The 13347-nt window shown below is 48.7% G+C and overlaps 2 protein-coding genes across 5 annotated transcripts in view; one reads left to right on the top strand and one right to left on the bottom strand.

Annotated features, from left to right (window-relative positions):
• Positions 1-6035, bottom strand: part of SLC25A22 (solute carrier family 25 member 22) — a 51103-nt gene extending 45068 nt beyond the window's left edge. Inside the window, exons 1-2 of one of the 4 annotated variants that reach the window (XM_053981485.1) lie at positions 1824-1894; positions 1514-1672 (exon numbers count right to left, since the gene is read on the bottom strand). The gene's annotated coding sequence lies outside the window, so the exon portion shown is untranslated. Of the gene's footprint in view, positions 1-1513; positions 1673-1823; positions 1895-5097; positions 5180-5777 lie in introns of those variants that run through there. The other 3 variants (XM_053981487.1, XM_053981484.1, XM_053981486.1) reach the window with 3 other exon arrangements.
• Positions 5386-13347, top strand: part of RPLP2 (ribosomal protein lateral stalk subunit P2) — a 33460-nt gene continuing 25498 nt past the window's right edge. Inside the window, exon 1 of the mRNA XM_053981493.1 lies at positions 5386-5389. The gene's annotated coding sequence lies outside the window, so the exon portion shown is untranslated. The remainder of the gene's footprint in view (positions 5390-13347) is intronic.

Raw genomic sequence — 13347 nt, 5'->3', positions numbered from 1 at the left:
TCACCCAGTGCAGAAGCATTGCTGTCATATATAAGAGGGGAATATTTCCTTCTCCTTCCCTCTCCCCACCCTGTCCACAAAGCTCCTCATAGCTGGGACAGCTTTTAAATTGAGAGTATGAGCCCCAAACATAAAGTCAAAACTCCAGGTGGGGCAGGCACAGTCTTTGATGTGACTTAGTCATCTCCAGCTCTTCAAATTCATATTATATGGGGAAACTTAGCTGGGTCAAAACCAGCCTCTCTCCTGCTGGCTTCTGGATAAATGCCTCAGACACAGGAAATTAAAAAAAATCCAGACAGCACTCCTGATATGCCATACACCAGCATCAGTGCCAAAGGAAGGAGCAGGGCACAGGAAGGTTTGACAAGATAAAGTCACCCACCCACAACAGGACTACCAAAATGAGAACAAGTAACAGTTACGAAAAGGTTTAACAAAATAGAATAAGAATGCATTCCTGTGAGCAGCTCACCACAGGCTGTACTAAATTATGATCAACAGAGATCCCATAAATTAAATAAACAGTAAGCCATCAATTCCTTCTGATACAGAACAAGCATTGCTGCCTGGGTGCCTCTCCCTTCCCCAAGCATATAATCTCCACGTAGACAGCCCACCTAAGACAGAAAATATTCAAAGTTTTTAAATTTGCAGATATGTAAGAGGAAACTGCCAGACAGAAATCCAAACCACCCAGAGTGACAAGGTCTTTTCATTAGGTTTGTCTGGGATTTTGCCTTGTTTTCTATAGCTTTTGTACCTCCTGTTACTTTATCTTCACAATAACTCAAGCTACCAGGCAATCAATACTGCAAGGTTAAAGCAACATCCAAGTTTGGCATTGGACAGCTCAATCCAACTCCTCCTTCCTGCTATCTCTGTGCTGGAAGGCAAATAAAAGAGGACAGGTAAAAATATTTATCTGCTTTAGGATTAGCTGGAGCAACACAGTGCTAGCTCTAGCAAGCTGCCACTGTTAGCTGGATATGGCCAAGTGACAGTCCCCAAACCAAGCAGGTACAGCCAGAGGATTCAGCCTTGTTGAAGGAGGATGGCTTCATTAGATCACGGTGCCAGAGAAGCTAAAACACACTGCCCTGTTAGACCTCAGACACCTCTCTGGCAGAGAACAGGCACTTGCAGTCACATTCCTGTTGTCTCACTGTAGACAGACAAGCCAACTGTCTCCAGCAAGGCTGGAGTCCATGCAGCCATTTATGAGGAATGCACCATGGAACACAGGCATGGTGTTCAACATGTTCAAGAGCAACAAATAAAAACAATGCACTGCCTACAACAGGCAGCATTTCCAGCTCATTTCCCATGATAACTAATTGACAATTCCATATTTCCCAACCTGTAGTACTGCAGATGTTCGGTCACTTCTAAGAGAGCCTGAATATACAAACACGGGCATTAAAGCAGGCTTTTGCATTTCCTGAAAACACAGTTAAGGATTTAGGAGAATGCATCGTGGATGTAAAAGGAATAATTACCAATCCTTATGTACCTGCAGTAGCAGAAGGCAGAATGCTATGACCAGGCAGATTCTTCCCCATTCTGCACCGTTGCTGTAGAAGGAGCAGTACAGACATTTGTCCTACACAGCACTGCAGATTTTAGCAGGACAGCAGAGGCAGCTGGGAGAAAGACAGGTCCAACTGGAAGCCTAACAGGACATTAACAAACTTGTAAGTGACAGGCTAAACAGGCTGTGGGACCAGACTCTTCCTGTTGCTCGAGGGCTCCCACATGATGCTCAAGCTCAGCTGGTGCAAACTAAATTTGCTCCACTGTCTGCCAGAGCTGTATCAACTTACTCCAGTAAAGGGTGAAGGTTCTCAGCTCTGGGACACCACTGATGGGCCATTGGGACACCACTGATGGGCCATCAGCTGTGTAGAAATTTCATTCTAGGGAAAAACAATGAAATAAAGCAAAAAAACCCAAACCAGACCAAAAAAACCAAATAAATTAAAACCCCAAACCAACAACAACAAAAACCAAAACAAACAAAACAAACAAACAACAAACACACAACAAAACAACAGGGAAAAAAACACTGTGAAAAAGGATGGCCAGGAAGAAGTCAGGCTTAGGAAGAAATATCTCTCTGTTCTGAAACAGCCTAGAAAAGGGGAAAATGTAGAAACTCCCTTCACAGTGCATTAGCATCCTATGATAACACACATGAACTGCAGCACTCAGGATCATTTGTCCCAGCCATTCCAAACCTGGTTTGGTTACATCAATTCCGCAGCCCAGGCTCTCCTAACAACAGAACAAAAATATTTTGCATTTTTCCAACCCTTTTCCAACCCTTTTCTTTTCCCCTTGGGGCCTAGATCAAATATCTTTTATGTCATTCTGACAGCACAATATGATTTTAGGCAGATAAACCCAGCTCATTAAGAGATACACTCTGTGCAAGACATCTTGCTGGCACTGGAAAGTTGGCAGTGCAAAAGATTTGCAGTTCCCTGCCTGCAAGTGAGACCAGCGATCAAGTGACAAAAGCAAGCATGTTGTGGAACAAGGCAGACCTGCTGCTAGTCAGCACCAGGGGACATGAGTCCCTCTGCAGTTATGGTCAATGATGCTAAACTTTTCTTCCCACCACAGAGTCCTTTCATCCCTCAGACTTCACAAGGACACCCCAACTTCCAGTAGCTACTGTGAATCTGGCAATTACCCTCCAGGAGCATTTTATTTCCACAGTGGGGTGAGAGTCCAGAGGCTTGCCAGCACCTGTAAAACAAGTAACTGCCAGCCCAGCAGCAAACACAAGGCCTGACCCTTTGGAGGATCGAAGATGGAGACCATGCATCCTTACTCCACACCCAGGTACTCCTTTCTGAGAATGAAGGAATAACTCATTGATCACCCATCTTACAGCCTACTGGCTGCAGATTATTCAGACATAACCCAGAATGTGTTAAAGAAACTCTCCTCTCTGACCACCCAGGAGCCACTCTGTCAGTCACACTCCCCCCATTCCAAGACTTTCACTGCTGGGACCAAAGTCCCTTCACAGCAGATGGCTCCAGTGACCCCATGGGTGGCCCTTTTGGCTCCCTGCACACCACACTCACAGTCAGACAGGGTTTCCTTACTGGCTCAGCCCTGGGTTTCCCACAGCAGTCTCAGATGTCTGGATCCTCTAAGTAATTTAATCGTGGTGCAGTGACACAAAACCAGCTTGACCTGGTGCCTCTGGGGAGGGACCCCTAACAAAAGCATTCCTGGGTTTTTATACTCTTACAGTTTGTGCACCCAGACAGTCTGTGGTCTTCTTGCTGAGTCATCAGCTCCTGCTGTATCCCTGTGCCCTTTGCTGTCCAAAGGGTCAGCACCAGGTCACAGCCCCTTTCCTGGCACTCCTGACATTTCCCCCATCCAGGGGACAAACTGTAGTTCACACTGCAGCTGCACATCCAGCTATCAACACTGGGTATATTCCTCAAGAAGTGCCAAAGATATTTAACTATTTTCACAGCATTGCATGATCATCACACACCCTCCAACAACGATGTTCCCTAGATTGGGCTTTAACCTTCAAGGAAAAGCTGTTCTCACGGGAATCTGTAGAATTGGGCCCTTGCTCAGGGATGTTGGCTCTACACAGAGATTTTATTCTAGCTAAACACAGCACAACATTTACATTTTGTGTTCACCTGGAAACACAACTGCCCTACTCTGGGAAATTTCTCCCTCCTAATATTTCACAATTCTCAGGATGACAACAGTTAGGCAAGAACAGCTGTATAGGAATATGAAATGCTTACAGCTTCTAAGCAAGACTTTCCCCAAATTTCCCTTATCAGACAGCTCCAAATCCTATGGCTCCCAGATTTCAAGGCACACCAACCACTAGTCACCGTGCCTCCATCACATCTTTGCCCTGGCAGAAACCTACAAGAAAAAACATGACACACAAGTGAGCAGGGAGCTGCTTCCACATGTTGCTGTCACCTTGGCCAGCCAGGTAGGTATTTCCCCCATCTTGCCCACTAATTTAAATCTTGGCAGTAAAAGGGGAGCAAACAGCCTTGACAGGCTGTCAGTGGCTTCTACCTTTTAGTAACTTAATACAGCACACTACTCCTTCCTAAAATGGCAGCAGGAAGATGCTCAATGGCTCTGGCATCCTAGTAAGATATTAACAAGATTGCTGGGCACCAAACAGGACTGCAGACTTTCCTTTAGAGCAGAGCAGGGCTTTAGTTTACAACACAGATTTGAGCCCTTTTCCATCTCAGCCATCCATCTGTGCCACAATCGCCAACACCCCCAAAACATAATGCTTCTTACTACGACAGGCACCCAGTGAACAGATGAGCCGAAGGGCACAGCACCAGGAGAAAAACTGCACCTGTATGAACAAGTACAAGTAGCGGCATGCAGTTAAAAATCCTACAGGCAAGACATTCAAAAGGGTAAACCCTCATTAAATCCCAGTGTTTATTTTCTGAGGAAAAGGTTAGAGGAACTCCTCTTATTAAACCTTGCCTACTCCTTTGTTTATAACAGTCTGCAAAGCAAAACAGAAGTAGAGGACAAGAAGACAACCACCACCCAAGTCCCACAGGATACATCCTTATCAGTACCACTCTAGTTCAGCTGCCTTTTGCTTGGCACTGCCAAGAAGCAAGTCTTTGAGAAGCAAAGCCACAGTTACTTGCAGTAATCAAAATCACTGCAGATATCATCCCAACAGCAGCAGCACCACAAAGTCAGACCCTAACAGCAGCGAGACTCTCAGAGATTAACATATTATGGTAAAAATAGCCACTATTTAACTGTAAACATCTAATAGCTAAAACACATCAGGCCAAAAAAATATAGCTGGGATCCTGCCCTGACACCTGGCAAGGTATATAAACTAAAAGCTAAGAAGCCTTGCAGGGAAAAGGCTGGGGCACTGGAAAATCCGATTTCCACAACTTCACCCTCACCCAACAGCTGCAGAGGGTGCAGCAAGAGAGAAGATGCTTGGGGTCCAATTCCCAGGGTGACCTTGAGGAAATCCCACAGTCTTTCCACATGTCCACTTTCCCCACCCACTGCGTGAAGAGCACAATAACCTTGACCTACCTCAAAGAGGCAGGGATCTGGCTTAGGAGAGTCTGGAAGGAGCTCAGAGGGGCTTAGATGCAGGACCCGCGCTGCCACCGGGGCGGTCAGGGAATCCTACGAATCGCCCCAGAATCAGAAGCCCGGAGAAACTGGGAAATCGCTTTCAATATAAAAAGCTGCAGCTCCGGGGCACTAAAGGGCTCGGTGGAGCCGCACACGTGTCACCCGCAATGTCCCTGGCGCGGGCAGGGGAGAGGAAGGCGCACCGCGGCTGCAACCCCCACGCCCGGCAGGGCAAGCCCCGCACCACGGCGAGCGGGGACGATCAGCCCCGGGACCCCCACGCAGGCACAGGGAGCCAGCCCGGGGAGGAGGGGAGGGGCTGGGAAGACCTAAAACCCCCAGGGTGAGGAGGGGAAGTGGCGGCGGGCAAGGGGAGCCCACAACTCCGGGGAGGGGTTGGGTACATGGGGAGCCTGCAGACCCCGGGGCGAGGAGACGCCCCTCCAGGGCCCGGGGGCGCAGGAAGGGCGGCCGGCACACCTCTGAGATGAGGGGCCGCGGTAAGCGGCGGCGAGGCCGGTGCAGCAGGAGCCAGGCCGGGGTGCATGGCCGAGCTGCATGCCGGCGGCAGGAGGGGTGTCGGGACCCCCGGCGGCGCCTCCGGAGGGCTTGGGAAGGGCCGTGCCCACGCTTACCGGGCGGCGGCGGCGGCGGCTCCCGCCGGGACCGGGGACGGTGCGGCGCGGCGCGGGGTGCGGAGCTCCTGCGCGGCGCGGCCCGGCCCGACTCGACTCAGCTCAGCTCTGCCCCCTACGGCCGCGTTGGGCGCAGGTACCGCCGTCGCCTGTCCCTCCCCGCCGGGGCGGCCGCCGCGTCCTCATGGCAACGCGGGCCGGGGCGCCCGGGGATCGCCACCGCCTCCCCCGGCCGGGCGCGGGATGCCGGGACTGCCCCGCCGTGCCCCGAGCAGCCCCGGGCCGCGCCCACAGCCGTCTTGCGAGGCGGCACACGGTACGACACGGGGCGAGCGACAGCTAAGAAGTCAGTCTGTACCCGAGTGAACGGCCTGAAGTTGTGTCAGGGAAGGTTTAGGTTGGGTATTAGAAAAAGGTTCTTCACCCATTGGGTGTTTGGGCCCTGGAACAGGATCCCCAGGGAAGCAGTTACAGCACCAAGCCTGACAGAGCACAAGAAGCGTTTGGACAATATTCTCGGGTACATGGTGTGACTCCTGGGGATGGTGCTGTGCAGGGACGGGAGTTGGATTTGATGATCCGTATGGGTCCTTTCCAACTCAGCATATTCTGTGATTCTGTTATTCTCTTCAGGATACCAGCCAGGCCCATTGTGCCCATTGGATCATCATGCTGTGCTGCCTGCTACCCCTCAGGAAAGCCACAATACCACTGGCAGGCATTGATTTTTGGGGTTGGCAGGCTCCACTGTGGACCTAGAGTTCTCAGGAACATTATGGGATCTGAATGCTTGCTGGCACAAAACATCCACAGAGATTGTTTCATCAGGCCTTAGAAATTAAGCATGAAGGCAAGGAGGACAGGAGCAGCCAAACAGATCTCTGTGCCTCTTGGGATGACCAAGTTATTTGTGGTGAGGGTGGAGAGGCACTGGAACAGGTTTCCCAGAGAAGCTGTGGATGTCCCATCCCCAGCAGTATTCAAGGCCAGGCTGGATGGGGCTCTGACTATCCTGGTCTAGTGGAAGGCGTTCACTAGAGGAGGATAGAGTGAGATGATCTTTAAGGTCTCTTCCAACCCAAACCATTCTGTGATTCTGTAACATCCACAGGTGTGATACCACCGGGGAAAGAGGTGAAGATCTCCAGGGGAATACATCTCTAAGAGCCTCCCTCATTGCTCACATACACCACACCCTGTGAGTGTGGGATTTCCAGCTCTGTACCAAGGGCCCATGGAAGCTGGCAGAGTACCAGTGCACAGTTGGAGGTGACTAGAAAAGAGTGCCTACAAGGATGCTCCCAGGAGCATGTAGAGCTAATGAGTACATTGTGTACCCAGGAGAAGTGACAATTATATTGAGTCGTGATGAACAGCCCAGAAACCTCACAGTTCTTCACACACATGAAAACAAGAGGAGCTTGTTATCACAGTCAGGGTGAACCCAAGGTGAGATGTAAACCAGAGGCCAGTGAAGCATCAGAAATCAATGGTAGTGAGTTGGATATAGGTGAAAAGGGGATCAGCTTTTCTCACGTGCTGTTCAACCTGGGCTGAGCAAAGCATGAGAAGATACAGCACTGGAGCTGGAAAGCTCCCTCCAGAAGGGTGGTGCCTGACCAAGGAAGGAGACCTGTGTGCTATGGCCATTTTATGGGCATATATTGGATGAGCATCCAGCACAAGAGAAAAATGCAAGTGTAGTGGGCAGGGACATGCCAGAGTAGTCTATCCAACCCCACAATCTTATCTCCACCATGTCCTTGGAAAAACAGGCAGCAAGGCTTGGGTTGCAGGCAGGCTGCTGTGGTGGGCACTGCTGCGGGAATTCCCAGGTTGGGGAACAGTGTGGGGGAGTTGAGGTCTTCTCACTCCCCAGCTGCAAAACTGCTTCTCCCCCCTTTCCTTCTTGGTGGCATATCCCCACTCTGCCCTGTTTTGTAAAGGCATCAGTGGGTTTCACTGTGCTGAATCCTCTCAGTCAAAAGCTGAACTAACTCAGTGTGGCTTGAGGTATAGATGTTACTGTTTATCACAGTGTAGATGTGCTGGCAGGACGTTACCATCCCCTGGCAAAGAAGAGGTTAACACTGTCCATCTTTGTGTTGCATCTCAGGAGGGCTGCAATCACACATTTTTATTTTTGGTTCTGCTGCATAAGAACAACTGCTCTTTGTAACCTGCATGGCACAAAGGACACGTTTCTTCCGGCAGCATTTAAGAGAGGGCATAAAAAAAGGAAGCAGAGGAAGAAAGTTCGTATTCAGTGAGTGCCAGGTTGTCAAGGTTTCCTCTGCTTTCAGACATAGTTTTTTTCTGCTGACAGACACAAAAGGGATTTAAAACTGTTTGGTGCAAAACAGAGCTTCAAAAGCAGCACTGTCTGTGTCTGACAGAAGGTGAAGAGCGCAGCTCGGGACCTCCTGTACAAGGCAACATTGTTATCGTGGTGTACACAGGAGCAGTAGACCAGGTCTGTGCTCGGCTTGTCACAAAGCTTGTCCTGTGTGAGTCTCGAAATCCTGCACTGCTTTCAGCCCACCTCCCAGAGGGGCTGTGGGCTGGTTCAACCCTACAAGGACATGGGTCAAGTTCAGTCTGCTGCAAAGAAAGAGGCTTTAATGAGGTCTTGCTTTTCAGTTTCCTTCCCCATTTGTATTGTTTTCTGTTTTAATAAATTGTGAACTGCCAGTGAAATCCCCAAGTGCCTGCTGCGTGTGGTTATTAAACCAACGCTTAAAAAAGTAAAATTGGGCAAGCTTGGTCACTGCTCCCTTGGCCTGGACATGATTCTCAGAGCACTGGTAGACAATTCAACTGATAAATATTGAAGAGGCAGTAATGTAATTAGCACCAGTCAACACTGTTTTCTGGAAAAATCAATCCCAACCAAGCCTGATCTTGTTCTCCATTGAGACCACAGGATGTGTTGCCAAAGGTAACAGCACAGAGGTGTTAGGGGAGGCATCCAGGGTATAGTCAAACAGAATGAGTAAAATGAACAGATTCACAGTTGGCTGTCGGCTGGGATGGCAGGAAGCACACAGAAATCACTGGTCTGGTTTAATTTTCTGTGCAGATACTCGACAGTATAGAAGCAAGAGAGGATGTGGATGCAGCTGGAGAGTGCAAGGGGACAGCTTAACCCCAAACCCAGCTCTGTTGTTCCCAAAAGCTCAAGCTGCAAGACCACACTGGTGAACCCAGTGTATGTGGTCTGTCTATTCTCTCTGCCTATTACTCCTTGAAAAGAGGCTGCAGACATCTTCTTAGTAGCTATTTGATTCAAATGCTGAACAATTACTGGGAATAAAGTCCCTGATGCTCAAAGCACACAAGTGTGTGTAAAAAAAAAATGGAGTAGAATTTTCTTCCTTTTTAAAGTGACTTTTAGAGTAGCTGGGTTGACCCTGGCATTCAAATGAGTAACATGTCATGAGCTGGCTTTAACAATGGCCCAGCTCCTGCAACACATCCTGCAGGGCTGGCAGCCTCCAGTAAGCACCAGCATCTCACAGTGCCCAGTACCCGTGAGGCTCCAGCCTCGGGGCTGCCTGACAGCAGCCCTGTTCCCTGCCTGTCCACAGCATGTGCCACAGCAGCAGTGCCTCAGCTCCTTTGGCAGCCAACACAGGCTCCCACGCTCAGCACAGACAACACAAGGGAAAGCAATCTCACGCCCGCCATGCTTATCTCCTGGATAAAACAGTGAGGCACTTTTGTTTATTGAGTGCCGATGAATGGTGCTGTCTTGGCTGTGAGATCGGCCTCCAGATCCCACTCTGGGCACAGCTGCTGGCAGGGAGCCTGCAGCTGCAGCCACCTATTGCCCTGGGAGCCTTTCAGCAGGGCATTCCCCCTCAACCCAGGAAGAAAACGACCAACAGCTTCCCACCATATGCATCTGTCCCCATGCAGAGGTGGCGTCAGATTTATGGGGCACTGATCACTCTTTTCCCCTGCAAGTATGGCCCAAGAGCACACATGGATGCCAAAGAATGCAGTTTGCTCCAGAATTTTTCAGTATTTCTAACCTTCCACAGCTCATTTGTTCATCTCCCCTTTCAGCAGCTGACAAACAACTGTGAGGAATCTGCATTGGCAGTAACCTGCATGGCTGTTTCTTGGGGGCCAGAAAGGTGAGATGGCTTTCTGGTGCCAGGATGAAGTCGATGCTGAGGACACTGTCACCCTGCCACGGGTGAAACAGCTGGACCTCATGGAGAGTTACAGGTCACAGGCTTGCCATCCCACCAAGAGCTGCAGCCAGCTCCTCCAGGGCCATGGTCTTTTAGGACCCCAAAAAGCTGATGGATCCATTTGTGACTGCCTCTGCCTTCCAGCCATCATTCCTGCACAGCCATTGTCACAAAATAGCCTGTTTAAGCAGCAGGATTTTCTTTACTCTGCCCAGACTGCAAAGAAATCATCTCTTCTAAGGGACTTCTGAGGAGGAGACACCATGTGTTCTTGCTCCTTTCAATGCATCAAGATGAAAGCCTCACCAAATCATCTGTTGTGGGGATTTTTGAGGGGGAGGCACAGTGTTTTCTTGCTCCTTTCAATGCACCAGGATGAAAGCCTCACCAGGACTTTCACTCAGCCTGATGCTCCTGCAACACATGAAGGCTGTGCAGACACCAGGACACAGAAACTTGCAATGTTGAGAGGGAGCAGCTGCAATCAATATCACAAGCCATGCTTGCTCTCAGCTCTGGCCTTGAGGAGATGCTAAGAATCACAATGATTTCCATTCTTCTCCAATCTGGAGGGAAAAAACCCAAAAACATTTGTCCTGAACCATTGCTGCTTCCAGAGGAAGTAAAATCTTCCAAGGACATGCCTGAAGAAGCAGCAAGGTGAAGGTTCATACCTAAGCTCATGTCCTCCCCTGGCTATCCTATTACTACCTCCCTCATTCAGCTTTCCTATCCTACTTCTTACTGTAATCTAAAGCTTCTCTCCATCAGCCCAACAAAGCAGAATTACAAGCCTAACCAGCCAGGCTCATCAGCCAGGTCTCTTCTTCATACAACAGGGAGAGATGGGTGACTCCATAGGGGCTGCAGCCACCCTCTGCCAAAGCCCACTCTCTTCGGGACATGCAGATTTGCTGTTTCTAAACCTGGTGATGCTAAACACCACCAGAAGACCAGGTCTGGCCTGTGGCAGAAACCTGGCAGAGACAGCATGGCTGGGACACATCTGGAGTTACTCAGATCACTGTGTGATCCTGTTCACACCCAAAGCTTTAAGTTCTTTCTGCTGCCTTGGAACTGTCCACAGGTGAGCCTGCCACACTCTGGTACCTCTTTTGATCAGGAAAAAGGTTTCCTGCATTAGGATGGAAAACTCAAATAATTTCTTAAGCTATTTGAGGGGTCTTTGAGAAATTCCAAGGTTTACCCTTGCTGCTTCAAGCAGAGGGCTGGCAGGGTGGTAGAAACACAGAAACTTAGCACAGCTTGGCAGCTAAGAGATGACGAATATTATCTTGCTGTTTTCCCAAGTCACTTACTAAATGTCTGCAGACAGCATCCCTTAAGCTCTCATGTCCTGTTAGCTTAATCAAAACTGCCCAACTTCATGGAATCACACAATGGGTTGGAAGGGACTTTAAAGATCCAACTCATCCGCCATGGGCAGGAGCACCTTCCAGGTGACTGTTCTGGGTTGTCTCTCTTCTCAGTCTCTTTTCCCTGGACTCCTTCAACCCAGCAGCTGATGATCATGCAGGGCCTGCCCCAAGATGTGGCCCCACCAGGTGACCCAGCACATGGGACTTTGTGTACTCAGCCTGTGAAAACAGAGCAGAGCAGATGTTTTCAAGCTTGACATGTCCAGAGTAGAAATCCTGTCTGCCCCTTTGAGCAGTGCTACCTGGTTTGCTTTGGGTCACCACCTGGAATTCTCAGTCCAGGAGTGAAGCTCAGCCACATGGCTTTGAGGACAGGTTCAAGCAACAGCCACCTCCTCCGACCCTTGCAAGTGTGATCTCCTCTTATCCACAGTGCCTCAGCAGAAACAAAATTTGCAGCCATCCTGCTTTTCTAGAGAAAGCAAGTAGAGATGCCTGATCAGCTTCCTCTGCCTGCTTTGTTTCTCCACATGCTCTGTTGCTGCTGTCTGATCCAACTCTTGCCTGAGATAGGCAGCCCCAAATCTCTTGCTCCTTCCACATGGGAATGTATTCAGCTTTGTGTATTGTTTGCTTTTTACAGGCTTTGTTTCCCCACCAATTTAATCAATCACTTTATGAACACAGCATTTATGTTTTGGCCTCAAACTTTCCACAGCAAGGAGTCAGCATTAGAACTACGCAGAGTGGGGAAAAAAAAGTACCCACTTTTGCTAATTTGCAGGTGATGCTGGACTATTTCGTTTGGTGCCACCTAGTTGAGAAACAGTGGATGGCAACCACGTATTCACAGTCTTCATCTCTTCCCAGGAGATGCAATACTTTGCTGTAAGAAGAGTTAAAAATGCTCTGTAGTACTCATCTCTGAGCACCCCTCCTGCCCCTCGCACATTTTCCTGTTCCACCATCTCCTGTCTGGAAAAGATAAGAACTGTACTGGTGTTCAATGACCAAACCAAGCAGAAGGATCTTAGCTCCAGCCCCCCAAAACAAACTTCTGGATGGGTTCAATCTAGAGACCTACTGTGAGATAAGGAGAATAAAGGCATGGTCATATTGCCTACCTGGTTTCTATATTTCCCAGTCACCGAATTCTTTCAAGGTACCTGGAAACTGGAACAAGGGTCAAACACCCTTCATGGATTTTCAAGACCCAGATGTACAGAAAATGGTGCTTTAAGAACACAGAGTTTATGTCTATGAAGTTCAGGAAATGAACACACACTTAAATGCAATGAATGCTGTTTTCTTCATTTTAACAGTACCAACTGATAAGCATGGTGAGCTCACTTTGATGCAGCCCTGGGCTGGGGTTCTGATGCACCAGTGACTGAAAGCCAGCCCCACTCCCTTTCCCAGTGAAAGCTAATCTTGCTTTAAGGGCTGAAAACATGGGGTGATCCTCCCTTGGGAGGAAAATAGTGAATTTAAGGACCATCAGATTTCATTTCCCTTTTAAAAAACCCAGAAGTATGACACTGTCAAGTATGGACATGAGTATGTACCAAGTAGAAGGAAATCTTATAGACTGGGTATCTTCTGATGCTCTTTTAGTTTTGGCATCAAGCTCAGTAGGTTCATGGTTGAACCATCAATTCCTCAGTGTAACACAGAGATCTCCTTTCCTTTTGTAGAGCAATCCTATGGATGTGCTGAGTTTTACAGCATTGCTGCCTGCCCCCAGTAAACAGAGAAACTGAACACAGCACCTGTGGGCTCACTCTCAATTTCGTATTTCAGTCAGGTCTTTTACTGGGAATTATACAGCATTATACTGACAGGACTCTGTAAACAGTTTAACCCCCTGCAGAACATAATCAGGCTTTCCCTTGTATTTTTTATGGAATTGATAAACTGATTTCAGCTTTGCCTGAGCTTTCATTTCTTTTTTTTTTTTTTTTCTTTTTTTTTTTTTTTTTTTTTTTTTTTTTA

Source organism: Vidua macroura, chromosome 6, assembly GCF_024509145.1.
Source record: "Vidua macroura isolate BioBank_ID:100142 chromosome 6, ASM2450914v1, whole genome shotgun sequence".
Taxonomy (NCBI): Eukaryota; Metazoa; Chordata; class Aves; order Passeriformes; family Viduidae; genus Vidua; species Vidua macroura.
This window is presented reverse-complemented; position numbering and strand designations above follow the sequence as displayed.